This window comes from Vigna unguiculata, unplaced genomic scaffold (assembly GCF_037176805.1).
Source record: "Vigna unguiculata cultivar grain cowpea cultivar isolate G323 ecotype 2 unplaced genomic scaffold, ASM3717680v1 ptg000026l_ERROPOS8192196, whole genome shotgun sequence".
NCBI lineage: Eukaryota > Viridiplantae > Streptophyta > Magnoliopsida > Fabales > Fabaceae > Vigna > Vigna unguiculata.
The window spans coordinates 81,922-102,895 of record NW_028196670.1 but is presented as its reverse complement, the minus strand read 5'-3'; the positions used below and the strand labels follow the sequence as shown (position 1 = coordinate 102,895).

At 46.8% G+C, this 20,974-nt stretch overlaps 62 non-coding genes across 62 annotated transcripts; all 62 read right to left on the bottom strand.

The window, feature by feature from the left end:
* Positions 1-109: 109 nt before the first annotated feature.
* Positions 110-228, bottom strand: LOC146879006 (5S ribosomal RNA). The gene has a single exon (XR_014988825.1). It is a non-coding gene; the product is annotated as a 5S ribosomal RNA (ribosomal RNA).
* A 218-nt stretch (positions 229-446) lies between these two features.
* LOC146879005 (5S ribosomal RNA) lies at positions 447-565 on the bottom strand. The gene has a single exon (XR_014988824.1). It is a non-coding gene; the product is annotated as a 5S ribosomal RNA (ribosomal RNA).
* A 218-nt stretch (positions 566-783) lies between these two features.
* Positions 784-902, bottom strand: LOC146879004 (5S ribosomal RNA). Its single transcript, XR_014988962.1, has one exon. It is a non-coding gene; the product is annotated as a 5S ribosomal RNA (ribosomal RNA).
* A 218-nt stretch (positions 903-1,120) lies between these two features.
* Positions 1,121-1,239, bottom strand: LOC146879003 (5S ribosomal RNA). The gene has a single exon (XR_014988981.1). It is a non-coding gene; the product is annotated as a 5S ribosomal RNA (ribosomal RNA).
* A 218-nt stretch (positions 1,240-1,457) lies between these two features.
* LOC146879002 (5S ribosomal RNA) lies at positions 1,458-1,576 on the bottom strand. The gene has a single exon (XR_014988822.1). It is a non-coding gene; the product is annotated as a 5S ribosomal RNA (ribosomal RNA).
* A 218-nt stretch (positions 1,577-1,794) lies between these two features.
* Positions 1,795-1,913, bottom strand: LOC146879001 (5S ribosomal RNA). Its single transcript, XR_014988821.1, has one exon. It is a non-coding gene; the product is annotated as a 5S ribosomal RNA (ribosomal RNA).
* A 218-nt stretch (positions 1,914-2,131) lies between these two features.
* Positions 2,132-2,250, bottom strand: LOC146879000 (5S ribosomal RNA). Its single transcript, XR_014988820.1, has one exon. It is a non-coding gene; the product is annotated as a 5S ribosomal RNA (ribosomal RNA).
* Positions 2,251-2,468: 218 nt separating this feature from the next.
* On the bottom strand, positions 2,469-2,587 carry LOC146878999 (5S ribosomal RNA). Its single transcript, XR_014988819.1, has one exon. It is a non-coding gene; the product is annotated as a 5S ribosomal RNA (ribosomal RNA).
* A 218-nt stretch (positions 2,588-2,805) lies between these two features.
* LOC146878998 (5S ribosomal RNA) lies at positions 2,806-2,924 on the bottom strand. The gene has a single exon (XR_014988818.1). It is a non-coding gene; the product is annotated as a 5S ribosomal RNA (ribosomal RNA).
* A 218-nt stretch (positions 2,925-3,142) lies between these two features.
* LOC146878997 (5S ribosomal RNA) lies at positions 3,143-3,261 on the bottom strand. The gene has a single exon (XR_014988817.1). It is a non-coding gene; the product is annotated as a 5S ribosomal RNA (ribosomal RNA).
* A 218-nt stretch (positions 3,262-3,479) lies between these two features.
* Positions 3,480-3,598, bottom strand: LOC146878996 (5S ribosomal RNA). Its single transcript, XR_014989050.1, has one exon. It is a non-coding gene; the product is annotated as a 5S ribosomal RNA (ribosomal RNA).
* A 218-nt stretch (positions 3,599-3,816) lies between these two features.
* LOC146878995 (5S ribosomal RNA) lies at positions 3,817-3,935 on the bottom strand. Its single transcript, XR_014989143.1, has one exon. It is a non-coding gene; the product is annotated as a 5S ribosomal RNA (ribosomal RNA).
* Positions 3,936-4,153: 218 nt separating this feature from the next.
* LOC146878994 (5S ribosomal RNA) lies at positions 4,154-4,272 on the bottom strand. The gene has a single exon (XR_014988816.1). It is a non-coding gene; the product is annotated as a 5S ribosomal RNA (ribosomal RNA).
* A 218-nt stretch (positions 4,273-4,490) lies between these two features.
* On the bottom strand, positions 4,491-4,609 carry LOC146878993 (5S ribosomal RNA). The gene has a single exon (XR_014988815.1). It is a non-coding gene; the product is annotated as a 5S ribosomal RNA (ribosomal RNA).
* Positions 4,610-4,827: 218 nt separating this feature from the next.
* Positions 4,828-4,946, bottom strand: LOC146878992 (5S ribosomal RNA). Its single transcript, XR_014988814.1, has one exon. It is a non-coding gene; the product is annotated as a 5S ribosomal RNA (ribosomal RNA).
* A 218-nt stretch (positions 4,947-5,164) lies between these two features.
* Positions 5,165-5,283, bottom strand: LOC146878991 (5S ribosomal RNA). The gene has a single exon (XR_014989048.1). It is a non-coding gene; the product is annotated as a 5S ribosomal RNA (ribosomal RNA).
* Positions 5,284-5,501: 218 nt separating this feature from the next.
* Positions 5,502-5,620, bottom strand: LOC146878990 (5S ribosomal RNA). The gene has a single exon (XR_014989118.1). It is a non-coding gene; the product is annotated as a 5S ribosomal RNA (ribosomal RNA).
* A 218-nt stretch (positions 5,621-5,838) lies between these two features.
* On the bottom strand, positions 5,839-5,957 carry LOC146878989 (5S ribosomal RNA). Its single transcript, XR_014989025.1, has one exon. It is a non-coding gene; the product is annotated as a 5S ribosomal RNA (ribosomal RNA).
* A 218-nt stretch (positions 5,958-6,175) lies between these two features.
* On the bottom strand, positions 6,176-6,294 carry LOC146878988 (5S ribosomal RNA). The gene has a single exon (XR_014988813.1). It is a non-coding gene; the product is annotated as a 5S ribosomal RNA (ribosomal RNA).
* A 218-nt stretch (positions 6,295-6,512) lies between these two features.
* LOC146878987 (5S ribosomal RNA) lies at positions 6,513-6,631 on the bottom strand. Its single transcript, XR_014989099.1, has one exon. It is a non-coding gene; the product is annotated as a 5S ribosomal RNA (ribosomal RNA).
* Positions 6,632-6,849: 218 nt separating this feature from the next.
* Positions 6,850-6,968, bottom strand: LOC146878986 (5S ribosomal RNA). Its single transcript, XR_014989126.1, has one exon. It is a non-coding gene; the product is annotated as a 5S ribosomal RNA (ribosomal RNA).
* A 218-nt stretch (positions 6,969-7,186) lies between these two features.
* LOC146878985 (5S ribosomal RNA) lies at positions 7,187-7,305 on the bottom strand. Its single transcript, XR_014988811.1, has one exon. It is a non-coding gene; the product is annotated as a 5S ribosomal RNA (ribosomal RNA).
* A 218-nt stretch (positions 7,306-7,523) lies between these two features.
* Positions 7,524-7,642, bottom strand: LOC146878984 (5S ribosomal RNA). Its single transcript, XR_014988810.1, has one exon. It is a non-coding gene; the product is annotated as a 5S ribosomal RNA (ribosomal RNA).
* A 218-nt stretch (positions 7,643-7,860) lies between these two features.
* On the bottom strand, positions 7,861-7,979 carry LOC146878983 (5S ribosomal RNA). Its single transcript, XR_014988809.1, has one exon. It is a non-coding gene; the product is annotated as a 5S ribosomal RNA (ribosomal RNA).
* A 218-nt stretch (positions 7,980-8,197) lies between these two features.
* LOC146878982 (5S ribosomal RNA) lies at positions 8,198-8,316 on the bottom strand. The gene has a single exon (XR_014989047.1). It is a non-coding gene; the product is annotated as a 5S ribosomal RNA (ribosomal RNA).
* A 218-nt stretch (positions 8,317-8,534) lies between these two features.
* LOC146878981 (5S ribosomal RNA) lies at positions 8,535-8,653 on the bottom strand. Its single transcript, XR_014989142.1, has one exon. It is a non-coding gene; the product is annotated as a 5S ribosomal RNA (ribosomal RNA).
* A 218-nt stretch (positions 8,654-8,871) lies between these two features.
* LOC146878980 (5S ribosomal RNA) lies at positions 8,872-8,990 on the bottom strand. The gene has a single exon (XR_014988808.1). It is a non-coding gene; the product is annotated as a 5S ribosomal RNA (ribosomal RNA).
* Positions 8,991-9,208: 218 nt separating this feature from the next.
* LOC146878979 (5S ribosomal RNA) lies at positions 9,209-9,327 on the bottom strand. The gene has a single exon (XR_014988961.1). It is a non-coding gene; the product is annotated as a 5S ribosomal RNA (ribosomal RNA).
* A 218-nt stretch (positions 9,328-9,545) lies between these two features.
* On the bottom strand, positions 9,546-9,664 carry LOC146878978 (5S ribosomal RNA). Its single transcript, XR_014988807.1, has one exon. It is a non-coding gene; the product is annotated as a 5S ribosomal RNA (ribosomal RNA).
* A 218-nt stretch (positions 9,665-9,882) lies between these two features.
* LOC146878977 (5S ribosomal RNA) lies at positions 9,883-10,001 on the bottom strand. Its single transcript, XR_014989046.1, has one exon. It is a non-coding gene; the product is annotated as a 5S ribosomal RNA (ribosomal RNA).
* A 218-nt stretch (positions 10,002-10,219) lies between these two features.
* LOC146878976 (5S ribosomal RNA) lies at positions 10,220-10,338 on the bottom strand. The gene has a single exon (XR_014989116.1). It is a non-coding gene; the product is annotated as a 5S ribosomal RNA (ribosomal RNA).
* Positions 10,339-10,556: 218 nt separating this feature from the next.
* LOC146878975 (5S ribosomal RNA) lies at positions 10,557-10,675 on the bottom strand. The gene has a single exon (XR_014988806.1). It is a non-coding gene; the product is annotated as a 5S ribosomal RNA (ribosomal RNA).
* Positions 10,676-10,893: 218 nt separating this feature from the next.
* On the bottom strand, positions 10,894-11,012 carry LOC146878974 (5S ribosomal RNA). The gene has a single exon (XR_014988805.1). It is a non-coding gene; the product is annotated as a 5S ribosomal RNA (ribosomal RNA).
* A 218-nt stretch (positions 11,013-11,230) lies between these two features.
* On the bottom strand, positions 11,231-11,349 carry LOC146878973 (5S ribosomal RNA). The gene has a single exon (XR_014989098.1). It is a non-coding gene; the product is annotated as a 5S ribosomal RNA (ribosomal RNA).
* A 218-nt stretch (positions 11,350-11,567) lies between these two features.
* LOC146878972 (5S ribosomal RNA) lies at positions 11,568-11,686 on the bottom strand. The gene has a single exon (XR_014989125.1). It is a non-coding gene; the product is annotated as a 5S ribosomal RNA (ribosomal RNA).
* A 218-nt stretch (positions 11,687-11,904) lies between these two features.
* On the bottom strand, positions 11,905-12,023 carry LOC146878971 (5S ribosomal RNA). Its single transcript, XR_014988804.1, has one exon. It is a non-coding gene; the product is annotated as a 5S ribosomal RNA (ribosomal RNA).
* Positions 12,024-12,241: 218 nt separating this feature from the next.
* On the bottom strand, positions 12,242-12,360 carry LOC146878970 (5S ribosomal RNA). The gene has a single exon (XR_014988803.1). It is a non-coding gene; the product is annotated as a 5S ribosomal RNA (ribosomal RNA).
* Positions 12,361-12,578: 218 nt separating this feature from the next.
* Positions 12,579-12,697, bottom strand: LOC146878969 (5S ribosomal RNA). Its single transcript, XR_014989032.1, has one exon. It is a non-coding gene; the product is annotated as a 5S ribosomal RNA (ribosomal RNA).
* A 218-nt stretch (positions 12,698-12,915) lies between these two features.
* LOC146878968 (5S ribosomal RNA) lies at positions 12,916-13,034 on the bottom strand. The gene has a single exon (XR_014988802.1). It is a non-coding gene; the product is annotated as a 5S ribosomal RNA (ribosomal RNA).
* A 218-nt stretch (positions 13,035-13,252) lies between these two features.
* Positions 13,253-13,371, bottom strand: LOC146878967 (5S ribosomal RNA). The gene has a single exon (XR_014988800.1). It is a non-coding gene; the product is annotated as a 5S ribosomal RNA (ribosomal RNA).
* Positions 13,372-13,589: 218 nt separating this feature from the next.
* LOC146878966 (5S ribosomal RNA) lies at positions 13,590-13,708 on the bottom strand. The gene has a single exon (XR_014989115.1). It is a non-coding gene; the product is annotated as a 5S ribosomal RNA (ribosomal RNA).
* A 218-nt stretch (positions 13,709-13,926) lies between these two features.
* On the bottom strand, positions 13,927-14,045 carry LOC146878965 (5S ribosomal RNA). Its single transcript, XR_014988799.1, has one exon. It is a non-coding gene; the product is annotated as a 5S ribosomal RNA (ribosomal RNA).
* A 218-nt stretch (positions 14,046-14,263) lies between these two features.
* LOC146878964 (5S ribosomal RNA) lies at positions 14,264-14,382 on the bottom strand. The gene has a single exon (XR_014989114.1). It is a non-coding gene; the product is annotated as a 5S ribosomal RNA (ribosomal RNA).
* Positions 14,383-14,600: 218 nt separating this feature from the next.
* On the bottom strand, positions 14,601-14,719 carry LOC146878963 (5S ribosomal RNA). Its single transcript, XR_014988798.1, has one exon. It is a non-coding gene; the product is annotated as a 5S ribosomal RNA (ribosomal RNA).
* Positions 14,720-14,937: 218 nt separating this feature from the next.
* Positions 14,938-15,056, bottom strand: LOC146878962 (5S ribosomal RNA). The gene has a single exon (XR_014988797.1). It is a non-coding gene; the product is annotated as a 5S ribosomal RNA (ribosomal RNA).
* A 218-nt stretch (positions 15,057-15,274) lies between these two features.
* LOC146878961 (5S ribosomal RNA) lies at positions 15,275-15,393 on the bottom strand. Its single transcript, XR_014988796.1, has one exon. It is a non-coding gene; the product is annotated as a 5S ribosomal RNA (ribosomal RNA).
* A 218-nt stretch (positions 15,394-15,611) lies between these two features.
* Positions 15,612-15,730, bottom strand: LOC146878960 (5S ribosomal RNA). The gene has a single exon (XR_014988795.1). It is a non-coding gene; the product is annotated as a 5S ribosomal RNA (ribosomal RNA).
* Positions 15,731-15,948: 218 nt separating this feature from the next.
* LOC146878959 (5S ribosomal RNA) lies at positions 15,949-16,067 on the bottom strand. The gene has a single exon (XR_014988794.1). It is a non-coding gene; the product is annotated as a 5S ribosomal RNA (ribosomal RNA).
* A 218-nt stretch (positions 16,068-16,285) lies between these two features.
* LOC146878958 (5S ribosomal RNA) lies at positions 16,286-16,404 on the bottom strand. Its single transcript, XR_014988793.1, has one exon. It is a non-coding gene; the product is annotated as a 5S ribosomal RNA (ribosomal RNA).
* A 218-nt stretch (positions 16,405-16,622) lies between these two features.
* Positions 16,623-16,741, bottom strand: LOC146878957 (5S ribosomal RNA). The gene has a single exon (XR_014988792.1). It is a non-coding gene; the product is annotated as a 5S ribosomal RNA (ribosomal RNA).
* Positions 16,742-16,959: 218 nt separating this feature from the next.
* LOC146878956 (5S ribosomal RNA) lies at positions 16,960-17,078 on the bottom strand. Its single transcript, XR_014988998.1, has one exon. It is a non-coding gene; the product is annotated as a 5S ribosomal RNA (ribosomal RNA).
* A 218-nt stretch (positions 17,079-17,296) lies between these two features.
* On the bottom strand, positions 17,297-17,415 carry LOC146878955 (5S ribosomal RNA). The gene has a single exon (XR_014988791.1). It is a non-coding gene; the product is annotated as a 5S ribosomal RNA (ribosomal RNA).
* A 218-nt stretch (positions 17,416-17,633) lies between these two features.
* Positions 17,634-17,752, bottom strand: LOC146878954 (5S ribosomal RNA). The gene has a single exon (XR_014988789.1). It is a non-coding gene; the product is annotated as a 5S ribosomal RNA (ribosomal RNA).
* A 218-nt stretch (positions 17,753-17,970) lies between these two features.
* On the bottom strand, positions 17,971-18,089 carry LOC146878953 (5S ribosomal RNA). The gene has a single exon (XR_014989041.1). It is a non-coding gene; the product is annotated as a 5S ribosomal RNA (ribosomal RNA).
* Positions 18,090-18,307: 218 nt separating this feature from the next.
* On the bottom strand, positions 18,308-18,426 carry LOC146878952 (5S ribosomal RNA). Its single transcript, XR_014988788.1, has one exon. It is a non-coding gene; the product is annotated as a 5S ribosomal RNA (ribosomal RNA).
* Positions 18,427-18,644: 218 nt separating this feature from the next.
* On the bottom strand, positions 18,645-18,763 carry LOC146878951 (5S ribosomal RNA). The gene has a single exon (XR_014988787.1). It is a non-coding gene; the product is annotated as a 5S ribosomal RNA (ribosomal RNA).
* A 218-nt stretch (positions 18,764-18,981) lies between these two features.
* LOC146878950 (5S ribosomal RNA) lies at positions 18,982-19,100 on the bottom strand. Its single transcript, XR_014989113.1, has one exon. It is a non-coding gene; the product is annotated as a 5S ribosomal RNA (ribosomal RNA).
* Positions 19,101-19,318: 218 nt separating this feature from the next.
* LOC146878949 (5S ribosomal RNA) lies at positions 19,319-19,437 on the bottom strand. The gene has a single exon (XR_014988786.1). It is a non-coding gene; the product is annotated as a 5S ribosomal RNA (ribosomal RNA).
* A 218-nt stretch (positions 19,438-19,655) lies between these two features.
* LOC146878948 (5S ribosomal RNA) lies at positions 19,656-19,774 on the bottom strand. Its single transcript, XR_014988785.1, has one exon. It is a non-coding gene; the product is annotated as a 5S ribosomal RNA (ribosomal RNA).
* Positions 19,775-19,992: 218 nt separating this feature from the next.
* Positions 19,993-20,111, bottom strand: LOC146878947 (5S ribosomal RNA). Its single transcript, XR_014988784.1, has one exon. It is a non-coding gene; the product is annotated as a 5S ribosomal RNA (ribosomal RNA).
* A 218-nt stretch (positions 20,112-20,329) lies between these two features.
* On the bottom strand, positions 20,330-20,448 carry LOC146878946 (5S ribosomal RNA). Its single transcript, XR_014988965.1, has one exon. It is a non-coding gene; the product is annotated as a 5S ribosomal RNA (ribosomal RNA).
* A 218-nt stretch (positions 20,449-20,666) lies between these two features.
* Positions 20,667-20,785, bottom strand: LOC146878945 (5S ribosomal RNA). The gene has a single exon (XR_014988783.1). It is a non-coding gene; the product is annotated as a 5S ribosomal RNA (ribosomal RNA).
* Positions 20,786-20,974: the final 189 nt, after the last annotated feature.

Sequence of the window (20,974 nt, the reverse complement as noted above, 5' to 3'; positions counted from 1 at the left end):
AGAGATTTTGGTAGTAGTCAGTTGGAATGATTTAGGTGATAATTTAGGATTTGATTGCAAAAGAAAACAGTGATGAAAAGAACGTGGGAAAAGAAAATAACGTAAAAAAGAGGTGCAACACGAGGACTTCCCAGGAGGTCACCCATCCTAGTACTACTCTCGCCCAAGCACGCTTAACTGCGGAGTTCTGATGGGATCCGGTGCATTAGTGCTGGTATGATCGCACCTGTGAAGTATTGCACGATCAATGTACATATGGGTTTCGCATTGGGCCTAAGTTTGAACACTTGGCGCGGCGCGGGGGCACGGGGACGTGAGGTGGGTTGTTTTGGTCTGAAGAGATTTTGGTAGTAGTCAGTTGGAATGATTTAGGTGATAATTTAGGATTTGATTGCAAAAGAAAACAGTGATGAAAAGAACGTGGGAAAAGAAAATAACGTAAAAAAGAGGTGCAACACGAGGACTTCCCAGGAGGTCACCCATCCTAGTACTACTCTCGCCCAAGCACGCTTAACTGCGGAGTTCTGATGGGATCCGGTGCATTAGTGCTGGTATGATCGCACCTGTGAAGTATTGCACGATCAATGTACATATGGGTTTCGCATTGGGCCTAAGTTTGAACACTTGGCGCGGCGCGGGGGCACGGGGACGTGAGGTGGGTTGTTTTGGTCTGAAGAGATTTTGGTAGTAGTCAGTTGGAATGATTTAGGTGATAATTTAGGATTTGATTGCAAAAGAAAACAGTGATGAAAAGAACGTGGGAAAAGAAAATAACGTAAAAAAGAGGTGCAACACGAGGACTTCCCAGGAGGTCACCCATCCTAGTACTACTCTCGCCCAAGCACGCTTAACTGCGGAGATCTGATGGGATCCGGTGCATTAGTGCTGGTATGATCGCACCTGTGAAGTATTGCACGATCAATGTACATATGGGTTTCGCATTGGGCCTAAGTTTGAACACTTGGCGCGGCGCGGGGGCACGGGGACGTGAGGTGGGTTGTTTTGGTCTGAAGAGATTTTGGTAGTAGTCAGTTGGAATGATTTAGGTGATAATTTAGGATTTGATTGCAAAAGAAAACAGTGATGAAAAGAACGTGGGAAAAGAAAATAACGTAAAAAAGAGGTGCAACACGAGGACTTCCCAGGAGGTCACCCATCCTAGTACTACTCTCGCCCAAGCACGCTTAACTGCAGAGTTCTGATGGGATCCGGTGCATTAGTGCTGGTATGATCGCACCTGTGAAGTATTGCACGATCAATGTACATATGGGTTTCGCATTGGGCCTTAGTTTGAACACTTGGCGCGGCGCGGGGGCACGGGGACGTGAGGTGGGTTGTTTTGGTCTGAAGAGATTTTGGTAGTAGTCAGTTGGAATGATTTAGGTGATAATTTAGGATTTGATTGCAAAAGAAAACAGTGATGAAAAGAACGTGGGAAAAGAAAATAACGTAAAAAAGAGGTGCAACACGAGGACTTCCCAGGAGGTCACCCATCCTAGTACTACTCTCGCCCAAGCACGCTTAACTGCGGAGTTCTGATGGGATCCGGTGCATTAGTGCTGGTATGATCGCACCTGTGAAGTATTGCACGATCAATGTACATATGGGTTTCGCATTGGGCCTAAGTTTGAACACTTGGCGCGGCGCGGGGGCACGGGGACGTGAGGTGGGTTGTTTTGGTCTGAAGAGATTTTGGTAGTAGTCAGTTGGAATGATTTAGGTGATAATTTAGGATTTGATTGCAAAAGAAAACAGCGATGAAAAGAACGTAGGAAAAGAAAATAACGTAAAAAAGAGGTGCAACACGAGGACTTCCCAGGAGGTCACCCATCCTAGTACTACTCTCGCCCAAGCACGCTTAACTGCGGAGTTCTGATGGGATCCGGTGCATTAGTGCTGGTATGATCGCACCTGTGAAGTATTGCACGATCAATGTACATATGGGTTTCGCATTGGGCCTAAGTTTGAACACTTGGCGCGGCGCGGGGGCACGGGGACGTGAGGTGGGTTGTTTTGGTCTGAAGAGATTTTGGTAGTAGTCAGTTGGAATGATTTAGGTGATAATTTAGGATTTGATTGCAAAAGAAAACAGTGATGAAAAGAACGTGGGAAAAGAAAATAACGTAAAAAAGAGGTGCAACACGAGGACTTCCCAGGAGGTCACCCATCCTAGTACTACTCTCGCCCAAGCACGCTTAACTGCGGAGTTCTGATGGGATCCGGTGCATTAGTGCTGGTATGATCGCACCTGTGAAGTATTGCACGATCAATGTACATATGGGTTTCGCATTGGGCCTAAGTTTGAACACTTGGCGCGGCGCGGGGGCACGGGGACGTGAGGTGGGTTGTTTTGGTCTGAAGAGATTTTGGTAGTAGTCAGTTGGAATGATTTAGGTGATAATTTAGGATTTGATTGCAAAAGAAAACAGTGATGAAAAGAACGTGGGAAAAGAAAATAACGTAAAAAAGAGGTGCAACACGAGGACTTCCCAGGAGGTCACCCATCCTAGTACTACTCTCGCCCAAGCACGCTTAACTGCGGAGTTCTGATGGGATCCGGTGCATTAGTGCTGGTATGATCGCACCTGTGAAGTATTGCACGATCAATGTACATATGGGTTTCGCATTGGGCCTAAGTTTGAACACTTGGCGCGGCGCGGGGGCACGGGGACGTGAGGTGGGTTGTTTTGGTCTGAAGAGATTTTGGTAGTAGTCAGTTGGAATGATTTAGGTGATAATTTAGGATTTGATTGCAAAAGAAAACAGTGATGAAAAGAACGTGGGAAAAGAAAATAACGTAAAAAAGAGGTGCAACACGAGGACTTCCCAGGAGGTCACCCATCCTAGTACTACTCTCGCCCAAGCACGCTTAACTGCGGAGTTCTGATGGGATCCGGTGCATTAGTGCTGGTATGATCGCACCTGTGAAGTATTGCACGATCAATGTACATATGGGTTTCGCATTGGGCCTAAGTTTGAACACTTGGCGCGGCGCGGGGGCACGGGGCCGTGAGGTGGGTTGTTTTGGTCTGAAGAGATTTTGGTAGTAGTCAGTTGGAATGATTTAGGTCATAATTTAGGATTTGATTGCAAAAGAAAACAGTGATGAAAAGAACGTGGGAAAAGAAAATAACGTAAAAAAGAGGTGCAACACGAGGACTTCCCAGGAGGTCACCCATCCTAGTACTACTCTCGCCCAAGCACGCTTAACTGCGGAGTTCTGATGGGATCCGGTGCATTAGTGCTGGTATGATCGCACCTGTGAAGTATTGCACGATCAATGTACATATGGGTTTCGCATTGGGCCTAAGTTTGAACACTTGGCGCGGCGCGGGGGCACGGGGCCGTGAGGTGGGTTGTTTTGGTCTGAAGAGATTTTGGTAGTAGTCAGTTGGAATGATTTAGGTCATAATTTAGGATTTGATTGCAAAAGAAAACAGTGATGAAAAGAACGTGGGAAAAGAAAATAACGTAAAAAAGAGGTGTAACACGAGGACTTCCCAGGAGGTCACCCATCCTAGTACTACTCTCGCCCAAGCACGCTTAACTGCGGAGTTCTGATGGGATCCGGTGCATTAGTGCTGGTATGATCGCACCTGTGAAGTATTGCACGATCAATGTACATATGGGTTTCGCATTGGGCCTAAGTTTGAACACTTGGCGCGGCGCGGGGGCACGGGGACGTGAGGTGGGTTGTTTTGGTCTGAAGAGATTTTGGTAGTAGTCAGTTGGAATGATTTAGGTGATAATTTAGGATTTGATTGCAAAAGAAAACAGTGATGAAAAGAACGTGGGAAAAGAAAATAACGTAAAAAAGAGGTGCAACACGAGGACTTCCCAGGAGGTCACCCATCCTAGTACTACTCTCGCCGAAGCACGCTTAACCGCGGAGTTCTGATGGGATCCGGTGCATTAGTGCTGGTATGATCGCACCTGTGAAGTATTGCACGATCAATGTACATATGGGTTTCGCATTGGGCCTAAGTTTGAACACTTGGCGCGGCGCGGGGGCACGGGGACGTGAGGTGGGTTGTTTTGGTCTGAAGAGATTTTGGTAGTAGTCAGTTGGAATGATTTAGGTGATAATTTAGGATTTGATTGCAAAAGAAAACAGTGATGAAAAGAACGTGGGAAAAGAAAATAACGTAAAAAAGAGGTGCAACACGAGGACTTCCCAGGAGGTCACCCATCCTAGTACTACTCTCGCCCAAGCACGCTTAACTGCGGAGTTCTGATGGGATCCGGTGCATTAGTGCTGGTATGATCGCACCTGTGAAGTATTGCACGATCAATGTACATATGGGTTTCGCATTGGGCCTAAGTTTGAACACTTGGCGCGGCGCGGGGGCACGGGGACGTGAGGTGGGTTGTTTTGGTCTGAAGAGATTTTGGTAGTAGTCAGTTGGAATGATTTAGGTGATAATTTAGGATTTGATTGCAAAAGAAAACAGTGATGAAAAGAACGTGGGAAAAGAAAATAACGTAAAAAAGAGGTGCAACACGAGGACTTCCCAGGAGGTCACCCATCCTAGTACTACTCTCGCCCAAGCACGCTTAACTGCGGAGTTCTGATGGGATCCGGTGCATTAGTGCTGGTATGATCGCACCTGTGAAGTATTGCACGATCAATGTACATATGGGTTTCGCATTGGGCCTAAGTTTGAACACTTGGCGCGGCGCGGGGGCACGGGGAGGTGAGGTGGGTTGTTTTGGTCTGAAGAGATTTTGGTAGTAGTCAGTTGGAATGATTTAGGTGATAATTTAGGATTTGATTGCAAAAGAAAACAGTGATGAAAAGAACGTGGGAAAAGAAAATAACGTAAAAAAGAGGTGCAACACGAGGACTTCCCAGGAGGTCACCCATCCTAGTACTACTCTCGCCCAAGCACGCTTAACTGCGGAGTTCTGATGGGATCCGGTGCATTAGTGCTGGTATGATCGCACCTGTGAAGTATTGCACGATCAATGTACATATGGGTTTCGCATTGGGCCTAAGTTTGAACACTTGGCGCGGCGCGGGGGCACGGGGCCGTGAGGTGGGTTGTTTTGGTCTGAAGAGATTTTGGTAGTAGTCAGTTGGAATGATTTAGGTGATAATTTAGGATTTGATTGCAAAAGAAAACAGTGATGAAAAGAACGTGGGAAAAGAAAATAACGTAAAAAAGAGGTGTAACACGAGGACTTCCCAGGAGGTCACCCATCCTAGTACTACTCTCGCCCAAGCACGCTTAACTGCGGAGTTCTGATGGGATCCGGTGCATTAGTGCTGGTATGATCGCACCTGTGAAGTATTGCACGATCAATGTACATATGGGTTTCGCATTGGGCCTAAGTTTGAACACTTGGCGCGGCGCGGGGGCACGGGGACGTGAGGTGGGTTGTTTTGGTCTGAAGAGATTTTGGTAGTAGTCAGTTGGAATGATTTAGGTGATAATTTAGGATTTGATTGCAAAAGAAAACAGTGATGAAAAGAACGTGGGAAAAGAAAATAACGTAAAAAAGAGGTGCAACACGAGGACTTCCCAGGAGGTCACCCATCCTAGTACTACTCTCGCCGAAGCACGCTTAACTGCGGAGTTCTGATGGGATCCGGTGCATTAGTGCTGGTATGATCGCACCTGTGAAGTATTGCACGATCAATGTACATATGGGTTTCGCATTGGGCCTAAGTTTGAACACTTGGCGCGGCGCGGGGGCACGGGGACGTGAGGTGGGTTGTTTTGGTCTGAAGAGATTTTGGTAGTAGTCAGTTGGAATGATTTAGGTGATAATTTAGGATTTGATTGCAAAAGAAAACAGTGATGAAAAGAACGTGGGAAAAGAAAATAACGTAAAAAAGAGGTGCAACACGAGGACTTCCCAGGAGGTCACCCATCCTAGTACTACTCTCACCCAAGCACGCTTAACTGCGGAGTTCTGATGGGATCCGGTGCATTAGTGCTGGTATGATCGCACCTGTGAAGTATTGCACGATCAATGTACATATGGGTTTCGCATTGGGCCTAAGTTTGAACACTTGGCGCGGCGCGGGGGCACGGGGACGTGAGGTGGGTTGTTTTGGTCTGAAGAGATTTTGGTAGTAGTCAGTTGGAATGATTTAGGTGATAATTTAGGATTTGATTGCAAAAGAAAACAGTGATGAAAAGAACGTGGGAAAAGAAAATAACGTAAAAAAGAGGTGCAACACGAGGACTTCCCAGGAGGTCACCCATCCTAGTACTACTCTCGCCCAAGCACGCTTAACTGCGGAGTTCTGATGGGATCCGGTGCATTAGTGCTGGTATGATCGCACCTGTGAAGTATTGCACGATCAATGTACATATGGGTTTCGCATTGGGCCTAAGTTTGAACACTTGGCGCGGCGCGGGGGCACGGGGACGTGAGGTGGGTTGTTTTGGTCTGAAGAGATTTTGGTAGTAGTCAGTTGGAATGATTTAGGTGATAATTTAGGATTTGATTGCAAAAGAAAACAGTGATGAAAAGAACGTGGGAAAAGAAAATAACGTAAAAAAGAGGTGCAACACGAAGACTTCCCAGGAGGTCACCCATCCTAGTACTACTCTCGCCCAAGCACGCTTAACTGCGGAGTTCTGATGGGATCCGGTGCATTAGTGTTGGTATGATCGCACCTGTGAAGTATTGCACGATCAATGTACATATGGGTTTCGCATTGGGCCTAAGTTTGAACACTTGGCGCGGCGCGGGGGCACGGGGACGTGAGGTGGGTCGTTTTGGTCTGAAGAGATTTTGGTAGTAGTCAGTTGGAATGATTTAGGTGATAATTTAGGATTTGATTGCAAAAGAAAACAGTGGTGAAAAGAACGTGGGAAAAGAAAATAACGTAAAAAAGAGGTGCAACACGAGGACTTCCCAGGAGGTCACCCATCCTAGTACTACTCTCGCCCAAGCACGCTTAACTGCGAAGTTCTGATGGGATCTGGTGCATTAGTGCTGGTATGATCGCACCTGTGAAGTATTGCACGATCAATGTACATATGGGTTTCGCATTGGGCCTAAGTTTGAACACTTGGCGCGGCGCGGGGGCACGGGGAGGTGAGGTGGGTTGTTTTGGTCTGAAGAGATTTTGGTAGTAGTCAGTTGGAATGATTTAGGTGATAATTTAGGATTTGATTGCAAAAGAAAACAGTGATGAAAAGAACGTGGGAAAAGAAAATAACGTAAAAAAGAGGTGCAACACGAGGACTTCCCAGGAGGTCACCCATCCTAGTACTACTCTCGCCCAAGCACGCTTAACTGCGGAGTTCTGATGGGATCCGGTGCATTAGTGCTGGTATGATCGCACCTGTGAAGTATTGCACGATCAATGTACATATGGGTTTCGCATTGGGCCTAAGTTTGAACACTTGGCGCGGCGCGGGGGCACGGGGACGTGAGGTGGGTTGTTTTGGTCTGAAGAGATTTTGGTAGTAGTCAGTTGGAATGATTTAGGTGATAATTTAGGATTTGATTGCAAAAGAAAACAGTGATGAAAAGAACGTGGGAAAAGAAAATAACGTAAAAAAGAGGTGCAACACGAGGACTTCCCAGGAGGTCACCCATCCTAGTACTACTCTCGCCCAAGCACGCTTAACTGCGGAGTTCTGATGGGATCCGGTGCATTAGTGCTGGTATGATCGCACCTGTGAAGTATTGCACGATCAATGTACATATGGGTTTCGCATTGGGCCTAAGTTTGAACACTTGGCGCGGCGCGGGGGCACGGGGACGTGAGGTGGGTTGTTTTGGTCTGAAGAGATTTTGGTAGTAGTCAGTTGGAATGATTTAGGTGATAATTTAGGATTTGATTGCAAAAGAAAACAGTGATGAAAAGAACGTGGGAAAAGAAAATAACGTAAAAAAGAGGTGCAACACGAGGACTTCCCAGGAGGTCACCCATCCTAGTACTACTCTCGCCCAAGCACGCTTAACTGCGGAGTTCTGATGGGATCCGGTGCATTAGTGCTGGTATGATCGCACCTGTGAAGTATTGCACGATCAATGTACATATGGGTTTCGCATTGGGCCTAAGTTTGAACACTTGGCGCGGCGCGGGGGCACGGGGCCGTGAGGTGGGTTGTTTTGGTCTGAAGAGATTTTGGTAGTAGTCAGTTGGAATGATTTAGGTCATAATTTAGGATTTGATTGCAAAAGAAAACAGTGATGAAAAGAACGTGGGAAAAGAAAATAACGTAAAAAAGAGGTGTAACACGAGGACTTCCCAGGAGGTCACCCATCCTAGTACTACTCTCGCCCAAGCACGCTTAACTGCGGAGTTCTGATGGGATCCGGTGCATTAGTGCTGGTATGATCGCACCTGTGAAGTATTGCACGATCAATGTACATATGGGTTTCGCATTGGGCCTAAGTTTGAACACTTGGCGCGGCGCGGGGGCACGGGGACGTGAGGTGGGTTGTTTTGGTCTGAAGAGATTTTGGTAGTAGTCAGTTGGAATGATTTAGGTGATAATTTAGGATTTGATTGCAAAAGAAAACAGTGATGAAAAGAACGTGGGAAAAGAAAATAACGTAAAAAAGAGGTGCAACACGAGGACTTCCCAGGAGGTCACCCATCCTAGTACTACTCTCGCCGAAGCACGCTTAACCGCGGAGTTCTGATGGGATCCGGTGCATTAGTGCTGGTATGATCGCACCTGTGAAGTATTGCACGATCAATGTACATATGGGTTTCGCATTGGGCCTAAGTTTGAACACTTGGCGCGGCGCGGGGGCACGGGGACGTGAGGTGGGTTGTTTTGGTCTGAAGAGATTTTGGTAGTAGTCAGTTGGAATGATTTAGGTGATAATTTAGGATTTGATTGCAAAAGAAAACAGTGATGAAAAGAACGTGGGAAAAGAAAATAACGTAAAAAAGAGGTGCAACACGAGGACTTCCCAGGAGGTCACCCATCCTAGTACTACTCTCGCCCAAGCACGCTTAACTGCGGAGTTCTGATGGGATCCGGTGCATTAGTGCTGGTATGATCGCACCTGTGAAGTATTGCACGATCAATGTACATATGGGTTTCGCATTGGGCCTAAGTTTGAACACTTGGCGCGGCGCGGGGGCACGGGGACGTGAGGTGGGTTGTTTTGGTCTGAAGAGATTTTGGTAGTAGTCAGTTGGAATGATTTAGGTGATAATTTAGGATTTGATTGCAAAAGAAAACAGTGATGAAAAGAACGTGGGAAAAGAAAATAACGTAAAAAAGAGGTGCAACACGAGGACTTCCCAGGAGGTCACCCATCCTAGTACTACTCTCGCCCAAGCACGCTTAACTGCGGAGTTCTAATGGGATCCGGTGCATTAGTGCTGGTATGATCGCACCTGTGAAGTATTGCACGATCAATGTACATATGGGTTTCGCATTGGGCCTAAGTTTGAACACTTGGCGCGGCGCGGGGGCACGGGGAGGTGAGGTGGGTTGTTTTGGTCTGAAGAGATTTTGGTAGTAGTCAGTTGGAATGATTTAGGTGATAATTTAGGATTTGATTGCAAAAGAAAACAGTGATGAAAAGAACGTGGGAAAAGAAAATAACGTAAAAAAGAGGTGCAACACGAGGACTTCCCAGGAGGTCACCCATCCTAGTACTACTCTCGCCCAAGCACGCTTAACTGCGGAGTTCTGATGGGATCCGGTGCATTAGTGCTGGTATGATCGCACCTGTGAAGTATTGCACGATCAATGTACATATGGGTTTCGCATTGGGCCTAAGTTTGAACACTTGGCGCGGCGCGGGGGCACGGGGCCGTGAGGTGGGTTGTTTTGGTCTGAAGAGATTTTGGTAGTAGTCAGTTGGAATGATTTAGGTGATAATTTAGGATTTGATTGCAAAAGAAAACAGTGATGAAAAGAACGTGGGAAAAGAAAATAACGTAAAAAAGAGGTGTAACACGAGGACTTCCCAGGAGGTCACCCATCCTAGTACTACTCTCGCCCAAGCACGCTTAACTGCGGAGTTCTGATGGGATCCGGTGCATTAGTGCTGGTATGATCGCACCTGTGAAGTATTGCACGATCAATGTACATATGGGTTTCGCATTGGGCCTAAGTTTGAACACTTGGCGCGGCGCGGGGGCACGGGGACGTGAGGTGGGTTGTTTTGGTCTGAAGAGATTTTGGTAGTAGTCAGTTGGAATGATTTAGGTGATAATTTAGGATTTGATTGCAAAAGAAAACAGTGATGAAAAGAACGTGGGAAAAGAAAATAACGTAAAAAAGAGGTGCAACACGAGGACTTCCCAGGAGGTCACCCATCCTAGTACTACTCTCGCCGAAGCACGCTTAACTGCGGAGTTCTGATGGGATCCGGTGCATTAGTGCTGGTATGATCGCACCTGTGAAGTATTGCACGATCAATGTACATATGGGTTTCGCATTGGGCCTAAGTTTGAACACTTGGCGCGGCGCGGGGGCACGGGGACGTGAGGTGGGTTGTTTTGGTCTGAAGAGATTTTTGTAGTAGTCAGTTGGAATGATTTAGGTGATAATTTAGGATTTGATTGCAAAAGAAAACAGTGATGAAAAGAACGTGGGAAAAGAAAATAACGTAAAAAAGAGGTGCAACACGAGGACTTCCCAGGAGGTCACCCATCCTAGTACTACTCTCGCCCAAGCACGCTTAACTGCGGAGTTCTGATGGGATCCGGTGCATTAGTGCTGGTATGATCGCACCTGTGAAGTATTGCACGATCAATGTACATATGGGTTTCGCATTGGGCCTAAGTTTGAACACTTGGCGCGGCGCGGGGGCACGGGGACGTGAGGTGGGTTGTTTTGGTCTGAAGAGATTTTGGTAGTAGTCAGTTGGAATGATTTAGGTGATAATTTAGGATTTGATTGCAAAAGAAAACAGTGATGAAAAGAACGTGGGAAAAGAAAATAACGTAAAAAAGAGGTGCAACACGAGGACTTCCCAGGAGGTCACCCATCCTAGTACTACTCTCGCCCAAGCACGCTTAACTGCGGAGTTCTGATGGGATCCGGTGCATTAGTGCTGGTATGATCGCACCTGTGAAGTATTGCACGATCAATGTACATATGGGTTTCGCATTGGGCCTAAGTTTGAACACTTGGCGCGGCGCGGGGGCACGGGGACGTGAGGTGGGTTGTTTTGGTCTGAAGAGATTTTGGTAGTAGTCAGTTGGAATGATTTAGGTGATAATTTAGGATTTGATTGCAAAAGAAAACAGTGATGAAAAGAACGTGGGAAAAGAAAATAACGTAAAAAAGAGGTGCAACACGAAGACTTCCCAGGAGGTCACCCATCCTAGTACTACTCTCGCCCAAGCACGCTTAACTGCGGAGTTCTGATGGGATCCGGTGCATTAGTGTTGGTATGATCGCACCTGTGAAGTATTGCACGATCAATGTACATATGGGTTTCGCATTGGGCCTAAGTTTGAACACTTGGCGCGGCGCGGGGGCACGGGGACGTGAGGTGGGTCGTTTTGGTCTGAAGAGATTTTGGTAGTAGTCAGTTGGAATGATTTAGGTGATAATTTAGGATTTGATTGCAAAAGAAAACAGTGGTGAAAAGAACGTGGGAAAAGAAAATAACGTAAAAAAGAGGTGCAACACGAGGACTTCCCAGGAGGTCACCCATCCTAGTACTACTCTCGCCCAAGCACGCTTAACTGCGAAGTTCTGATGGGATCTGGTGCATTAGTGCTGGTATGATCGCACCTGTGAAGTATTGCACGATCAATGTACATATGGGTTTCGCATTGGGCCTAAGTTTGAACACTTGGCGCGGCGCGGGGGCACGGGGAGGTGAGGTGGGTTGTTTTGGTCTGAAGAGATTTTGGTAGTAGTCAGTTGGAATGATTTAGGTGATAATTTAGGATTTGATTGCAAAAGAAAACAGTGATGAAAAGAACGTGGGAAAAGAAAATAACGTAAAAAAGAGGTGCAACACGAGGACTTCCCAGGAGGTCACCCATCCTAGTACTACTCTCGCCCAAGCACGCTTAACTGCGGAGTTCTGATGGGATCCGGTGCATTAGTGCTGGTATGATCGCACCTGTGAAGTATTGCACGATCAATGTACATATGGGTTTCGCATTGGGCCTAAGTTTGAACACTTGGCGCGGCGCGGGGGCACGGGGACGTGAGGTGGGTTGTTTTGGTCTGAAGAGATTTTGGTAGTAGTCAGTTGGAATGATTTAGGTGATAATTTAGGATTTGATTGCAAAAGAAAACAGTGATGAAAAGAACGTGGGAAAAGAAAATAACGTAAAAAAGAGGTGCAACACGAGGACTTCCCAGGAGGTCACCCATCCTAGTACTACTCTCGCCCAAGCACGCTTAACTGCGGAGTTCTGATGGGATCCGGTGCATTAGTGCTGGTATGATCGCACCTGTGAAGTATTGCACGATCAATGTACATATGGGTTTCGCATTGGGCCTAAGTTTGAACACTTGGCGCGGCGCGGGGGCACGGGGACGTGAGGTGGGTTGTTTTGGTCTGAAGAGATTTTGGTAGTAGTCAGTTGGAATGATTTAGGTGATAATTTAGGATTTGATTGCAAAAGAAAACAGTGATGAAAAGAACGAGGGAAAAGAAAATAACGTAAAAAAGAGGTGCAACACGAGGACTTCCCAGGAGGTCACCCATCCTAGTACTACTCTCGCCCAAGCACGCTTAACTGCGGAGTTCTGATGGGATCCGGTGCATTAGTGTTGGTATGATCGCACCTGTGAAGTATTGCACGATCAATGTACATATGGGTTTCGCATTGGGCCTAAGTTTGAACACTTGGCGCGGCGCGGGGGCACGGGGACGTGAGGTGGGTCGTTTTGGTCTGAAGAGATTTTGGTAGTAGTCAGTTGGAATGATTTAGGTGATAATTTAGGATTTGATTGCAAAAGAAAACAGTGATGAAAAGAACGTGGGAAAAGAAAATAACGTAAAAAAGAGGTGCAACACGAGGACTTCCCAGGAGGTCACCCATCCTAGTACTACTCTCGCCCAAGCACGCTTAACTGCGGAGTTCTGATGGGATCCGGTGCATTAGTGCTGGTATGATCGCACCTGTGAAGTATTGCACGATCAATGTACATATGGGTTTCGCATTGGGCCTAAGTTTGAACACTTGGCGCGGCGCGGGGGCACGGGGAGGTGAGGTGGGTTGTTTTGGTCTGAAGAGATTTTGGTAGTAGTCAGTTGGAATGATTTAGGTGATAATTTAGGATTTGATTGCAAAAGAAAACAGTGATGAAAAGAACGTGGGAAAAGAAAATAACGTAAAAAAGAGGTGCAACACGAGGACTTCCCAGGAGGTCACCCATCCTAGTACTACTCTCGCCCAAGCACGCTTAACTGCGGAGTTCTGATGGGATCCGGTGCATTAGTGCTGGTATGATCGCACCTGTGAAGTATTGCACGATCAATGTACATATGGGTTTCGCATTGGGCCTAAGTTTGAACACTTGGCGCGGCGCGGGGGCACGGGGACGTGAGGTGGGTTGTTTTGGTCTGAAGAGATTTTGGTAGTAGTCAGTTGGAATGATTTAGGTGATAATTTAGGATTTGATTGCAAAAGAAAACAGTGATGAAAAGAACGTGGGAAAAGAAAATAACGTAAAAAAGAGGTGCAACACGAGGACTTCCCAGGAGGTCACCCATCCTAGTACTACTCTCGCCGAAGCACGCTTAACTGCGGAGTTCTGATGGGATCCGGTGCATTAGTGCTGGTATGATCGCACCTGTGAAGTATTGCACGATCAATGTACATATGGGTTTCGCATTGGGCCTAAGTTTGAACACTTGGCGCGGCGCGGGGGCACGGGGACGTGAGGTGGGTTGTTTTGGTCTGAAGAGATTTTGGTAGTAGTCAGTTGGAATGATTTAGGTGATAATTTAGGATTTGATTGCAAAAGAAAACAGTGATGAAAAGAACGTGGGAAAAGAAAATAACGTAAAAAAGAGGTGCAACACGAGGACTTCCCAGGAGGTCACCCATCCTAGTACTACTCTCGCCCAAGCACGCTTAACTGCGGAGTTCTGATGGGATCCGGTGCATTAGTGCTGGTATGATCGCACCTGTGAAGTATTGCACGATCAATGTACATATGGGTTTCGCATTGGGCCTAAGTTTGAACACTTGGCGCGGCGCGGGGGCACGGGGACGTGAGGTGGGTTGTTTTGGTCTGAAGAGATTTTGGTAGTAGTCAGTTGGAATGATTTAGGTGATAATTTAGGATTTGATTGCAAAAGAAAACAGTGATGAAAAGAACGTGGGAAAAGAAAATAACGTAAAAAAGAGGTGCAACACGAGGACTTCCCAGGAGGTCACCCATCCTAGTACTACTCTCGCCGAAGCACGCTTAACTGCGGAGTTCTGATGGGATCCGGTGCATTAGTGCTGGTATGATCGCACCTGTGAAGTATTGCACGATCAATGTACATATGGGTTTCGCATTGGGCCTAAGTTTGAACACTTGGCGCGGCGCGGGGGCACGGGGACGTGAGGTGGGTTGTTTTGGTCTGAAGAGATTTTGGTAGTAGTCAGTTGGAATGATTTAGGTGATAATTTAGGATTTGATTGCAAAAGAAAACAGTGATGAAAAGAACGTGGGAAAAGAAAATAACGTAAAAAAGAGGTGCAACACGAGGACTTCCCAGGAGGTCACCCATCCTAGTACTACTCTCGCCCAAGCACGCTTAACTGCGGAGTTCTGATGGGATCCGGTGCATTAGTGCTGGTATGATCGCACCTGTGAAGTATTGCACGATCAATGTACATATGGGTTTCGCATTGGGCCTAAGTTTGAACACTTGGCGCGGCGCGGGGGCACGGGGACGTGAGGTGGGTTGTTTTGGTCTGAAGAGATTTTGGTAGTAGTCAGTTGGAATGATTTAGGTGATAATTTAGGATTTGATTGCAAAAGAAAACAGTGATGAAAAGAACGTGGGAAAAGAAAATAACGTAAAAAAGAGGTGCAACACGAGGACTTCCCAGGAGGTCACCCATCCTAGTACTACTCTCGCCCAAGCACGCTTAACTGCGGAGTTCTGATGGGATCCGGTGCATTAGTGCTGGTATGATCGCACCTGTGAAGTATTGCACGATCAATGTACATATGGGTTTCGCATTGGGCCTAAGTTTGAACACTTGGCGCGGCGCGGGGGCACGGGGACGTGAGGTGGGTTGTTTTGGTCTGAAGAGATTTTGGTAGTAGTCAGTTGGAATGATTTAGGTGATAATTTAGGATTTGATTGCAAAAGAAAACAGTGATGAAAAGAACGTGGGAAAAGAAAATAACGTAAAAAAGAGGTGCAACACGAGGACTTCCCAGGAGGTCACCCATCCTAGTACTACTCTCGCCCAAGCACGCTTAACTGCGGAGTTCTGATGGGATCCGGTGCATTAGTGCTGGTATGATCGCACCTGTGAAGTATTGCACGATCAATGTACATATGGGTTTCGCATTGGGCCTAAGTTTGAACACTTGGCGCGGCGCGGGGGCACGGGGACGTGAGGTGGGTTGTTTTGGTCTGAAGAGATTTTGGTAGTAGTCAGTTGGAATGATTTAGGTGATAATTTAGGATTTGATTGCAAAAGAAAACAGTGATGAAAAGAACGTGGGAAAAGAAAATAACGTAAAAAAGAGGTGCAACACGAGGACTTCCCAGGAGGTCACCCATCCTAGTACTACTCTCGCCCAAGCACGCTTAACTGCGGAGTTCTGATGGGATCCGGTGCATTAGTGCTGGTATGATCGCACCTGTGAAGTATTGCACGATCAATGTACATATGGGTTTCGCATTGGGCCTAAGTTTGAACACTTGGCGCGGCGCAGGGGCACGGGGACGTGAGGTGGGTTGTTTTGGTCTGAAGAGATTTTGGTAGTAGTCAGTTGGAATGATTTAGGTGATAATTTAGGATTTGATTGCAAAAGAAAACAGTGATGAAAAGAACGTAGGAAAAGAAAATAACGTAAAAAAGAGGTGCAACACGAGGACTTCCCAGGAGGTCACCCATCCTAGTACTACTCTCGCCCAAGCACGCTTAACTGCGGAGTTCTGATGGGATCCGGTGCATTAGTGCTGGTATGATCGCACCTGTGAAGTATTGCACGATCAATGTACATATGGGTTTCGCATTGGGCCTAAGTTTGAACACTTGGCGCGGCGCGGAGGCACGGGGACGTGAGGTGGGTTGTTTTGGTCTGAAGAGATTTTGGTAGTAGTCAGTTGGAATGATTTAGGTGATAATTTAGGATTTGATTGCAAAAGAAAACAGTGATGAAAAGAACGTGGGAAAAGAAAATAACGTAAAAAAGAGGTGCAACACGAGGACTTCCCAGGAGGTCACCCATCCTAGTACTACTCTCGCCCAAGCACGCTTAACTGCGGAGTTCTGATGGGATCCGGTGCATTAGTGCTGGTATGATCGCACCTGTGAAGTATTGCACGATCAATGTACATATGGGTTTCGCATTGGGCCTAAGTTTGAACACTTGGCGCGGCGCGGGGGCACGGGGACGTGAGGTGGGTTGTTTTGGTCTGAAGAGATTTTGGTAGTAGTCAGTTGGAATGATTTAGGTGATAATTTAGGATTTGATTGCAAAAGAAAACAGTGATGAAAAGAACGTGGGAAAAGAAAATAACGTAAAAAAGAGGTGCAACACGAGGACTTCCCAGGAGGTCACCCATCCTAGTACTACTCTCGCCCAAGCACGCTTAACTGCGGAGTTCTGATGGGATCCGGTGCATTAGTGCTGGTATGATCGCACCTGTGAAGTATTGCACGATCAATGTACATATGGGTTTCGCATTGGGCCTAAGTTTGAACACTTGGCGCGGCGCGGGGGCACGGGGACGTGAGGTGGGTTGTTTTGGTCTGAAGAGATTTTGGTAGTAGTCAGTTGGAATGATTTAGGTGATAATTTAGGATTTGATTGCAAAAGAAAACAGTGATGAAAAGAACGTGGGAAAAGAAAATAACGTAAAAAAGAGGTGCAACACGAGGACTTCCCAGGAGGTCACCCATCCTAGTACTACTCTCGCCCAAGCACGCTTAACTGCGGAGTTCTGATGGGATCCAGTGCATTAGTGCTGGTATGATCGCACCTGTGAAGTATTGCACGATCAATGTACATATGGGTTTCGCATTGGGCCTAAGTTTGAACACTTGGCGCGGCGCGGGGGCACGGGGACGTGAGGTGGGTTGTTTTGGTCTGAAGAGATTTTGGTAGTAGTCAGTTGGAATGATTTAGGTGATAATTTAGGATTTGATTGCAAAAGAAAACAGTGATGAAAAGAACGTCGGAAAAGAAAATAACGTAAAAAAGAGGTGCAACACGAGGACTTCCCAGGAGGTCACCCATCCTAGTACTACTCTCGCCCAAGCACGCTTAACTGCGGAGTTCTGATGGGATCCGGTGCATTAGTGCTGGTATGATCGCACCTGTGAAGTATTGCACGATCAATGTACATATGGGTTTCGCATTGGGCCTAAGTTTGAACACTTGGCGCGGCGCGGGGGCACGGGGACGTGAGGTGGGTTGTTTTGGTCTGAAGAGATTTTGGTAGTAGTCAGTTGGAATGATTTAGGTGATAATTTAGGATTTGATTGCAAAAGAAAACAGTGATGAAAAGAACGTGGGAAAAGAAAATAACGTAAAAAAGAGGTGCAACACGAGGACTTCCCAGGAGGTCACCCATCCTAGTACTACTCTCGCCCAAGCACGCTTAACTGCGGAGTTCTGATGGGATCCGGTGCATTAGTGCTGGTATGATCGCACCTGTGAAGTATTGCACGATCAATGTACATATGGGTTTCGCATTGGGCCTAAGTTTGAACACTTGGCGCGGCGCGGGGGCACGGGGACGTGAGGTGGGTTGTTTTGGTCTGAAGAGATTTTGGTAGTAGTCAGTTGGAATGATTTAGGTGATAATTTAGGATTTGATTGCAAAAGAAAACAGTGATGAAAAGAACGTGGGAAAAGAAAATAACGTAAAAAAGAGGTGCAACACGAGGACTTCCCAGGAGGTCACCCATCCTAGTACTACTCTCGCCCAAGAACGCTTAACTGCGGAGTTCTGATGGGATCCGGTGCATTAGTGCTGGTATGATCGCACCTGTGAAGTATTGCACGATCAATGTACATATGGGTTTCGCATTGGGCCTAAGTTTGAACACTTGGCGCGGCGCGGGGGCACGGGGACGTGAGGTGGGTTGTTTTGGTCTGAAGAGATTTTGGTAGTAGTCAGTTGGAATGATTTAGGTGATAATTTAGGATTTGATTGCAAAAGAAAACAGTGATGAAAAGAACGTGGGAAAAGAAAATAACGTAAAAAAGAGGTGCAACACGAGGACTTCCCAGGAGGTCACCCATCCTAGTACTACTCTCGCCCAAGCACGCTTAACTGCGGAGTTCTGATGGGATCCGGTGCATTAGTGCTGGTATGATCGCACCTGTGAAGTATTGCACGATCAATGTACATATGGGTTTCGCATTGGGCCTAAGTTTGAACACTTGGCGCGGCGCGGGGGCACGGGGACGTGAGGTGGGTTGTTTTGGTCTGAAGAGATTTTGGTAGTAGTCAGTTGGAATGATTTAGGTGATAATTTAGGATTTGATTGCAAAAGAAAACAGTGATGAAAAGAACGTGGGAAAAGAAAATAACGTAAAAAAGAGGTGCAACACGAGGACTTCCCAGGAGGTCACCCATCCTAGTACTACTCTCGCCCAAGCACGCTTAACTGCGGAGTTCTGATGGGATCCGGTGCATTAGTGCTGGTATGATCGCACCTGTGAAGTATTGCACGATCAATGTACATATGGGTTTCGCATTGGGCCTAAGTTTGAACACTTGGCGCGGCGCGGGGGCACGGGGACGTGAGGTGGGTTGTTTTGGTTTGAAGAGATTTTGGTAGTAGTCAGTTGGAATGATTTAGGTGATAATTTAGGATTTGATTGCAAAAGAAAACAGTGATGAAAAGAACGTGGGAAAAGAAAATAACGTAAAAAAGAGGTGCAACACGAGGACTTCCCAGGAGGTCACCCATCCTAGTACTACTCTCGCCGAAGCACGCTTAACTGCGGAGTTCTGATGGGATCCGGTGCATTAGTGCTGGTATGATCGCACCTGTGAAGTATTGCACGATCAATGTACATATGGGTTTCGCATTGGGCCTAAGTTTGAACACTTGGCGCGGCGCGGGGGCACGGGGACGTGAGGTGGGTTGTTTTGGTCTGAAGAGATTTTGGTAGTAGTCAGTTGGAATGATTTAGGTGATAATTTAGGATTTGATTGCAAAAGAAAACAGTGATGAAAAGAACGTGGGAAAAGAAAATAACGTAAAAAAGAGGTGCAACACGAGGACTTCCCAGGAGGTCACCCATCCTAGTACTACTCTCGCCCAAGCACGCTTAACTGCGGAGTTCTGATGGGATCCGGTGCATTAGTGCTGGTATGATCGCACCTGTGAAGTATTGCACGATCAATGTACATATGGGTTTCGCATTGGGCCTAAGTTTGAACACTTGGCGCGGCGCGGGGGCACGGGGACGTGAGGTGGGTTGTTTTGGTCTGAAGAGATTTTGGTAGTAGTCAGTTGGAATGATTTAGGTGATAATTTAGGATTTGATTGCAAAAGAAAACAGTGATGAAAAGAACGTGGGAAAAGAAAATAACGTAAAAAAGAGGTGCAACACGAGGACTTCCCAGGAGGTCACCCATCCTAGTACTACTCTCGCCCAAGCACGCTTAACTGCGGAGTTCTGATGGGATCCGGTGCATTAGTGCTGGTATGATCGCACCTGTGAAGTATTGCACGATCAATGTACATATGGGTTTCGCATTGGGCCTAAGTTTGAACACTTGGCGCGGCGCGGGGGCACGGGGACGTGAGGTGGGTTGTTTTGGTCTGAAGAGATTTTGGTAGTAGTCAGTTGGAATGATTTAGGTGATAATTTAGGATTTGATTGCAAAAGAAAACAGTGATGAAAAGAACGTGGGAAAAGAAAATAACGTAAAAAAGAGGTGCAACACGAGGACTTCCCAGGAGGTCACCCATCCTAGTACTACTCTCGCCCAAGCACGCTTAACTGCGGAGTTCTGATGGGATCCGGTGCATTAGTGCTGGTATGATCGCACCTGTGAAGTATTGCACGATCAATGTACATATGGGTTTCGCATTGGGCCTAAGTTTGAACACTTGGCGCGGCGCGGGGGCACGGGGACGTGAGGTGGGTTGTTTTGGTCTGAAGAGATTTTGGTAGTAGTCAGTTGGAATGATTTAGGTGATAATTTAGGATTTGATTGCAAAAGAAAACAGTGATGAAAAGAACGTGGGAAAAGAAAATAACGTAAAAAAGAGGTGCAACACGAGGACTTCCCAGGAGGTCACCCATCCTAGTACTACTCTCGCCCAAGCACGCTTAACTGCGGAGTTCTGATGGGATCCGGTGCATTTGTGCTGGTATGATCGCACCTGTGAAGTATTGCACGATCAATGTACATATGGGTTTCGCATTGGGCCTAAGTTTGAACACTTGGCGCGGCGCGGGGGCACGGGGACGTGAGGTGGGTTGTTTTGGTCTGAAGAGATTTTGGTAGTAGTCAGTTGGAATGATTTAGGTGATAATTTAGGATTTGATTGCAAAAGAAAACAGTGATGAAAAGAACGTGGGAAAAGAAAATAACGTAAAAAAGAGGTGCAACACGAGGACTTCCCAGGAGGTCACCCATCCTAGTACTACTCTCGCCCAAGCACGCTTAACTGCGGAGTTCTGATGGGATCCGGTGCATTAGTGCTGGTATGATCGCACCTGTGAAGTATTGCACGATCAATGTACATATGGGTTTCGCATTGGGCCTAAGTTTGAACACTTGGCGCGGCGCGGGGGCACGGGGACGTGAGGTGGGTTGTTTTGGTCTGAAGAGATTTTGGTAGTAGTCAGTTGGAATGATTTAGGTGATAATTTAGGATTTGATTGCAAAAGAAAACAGTGATGAAAAG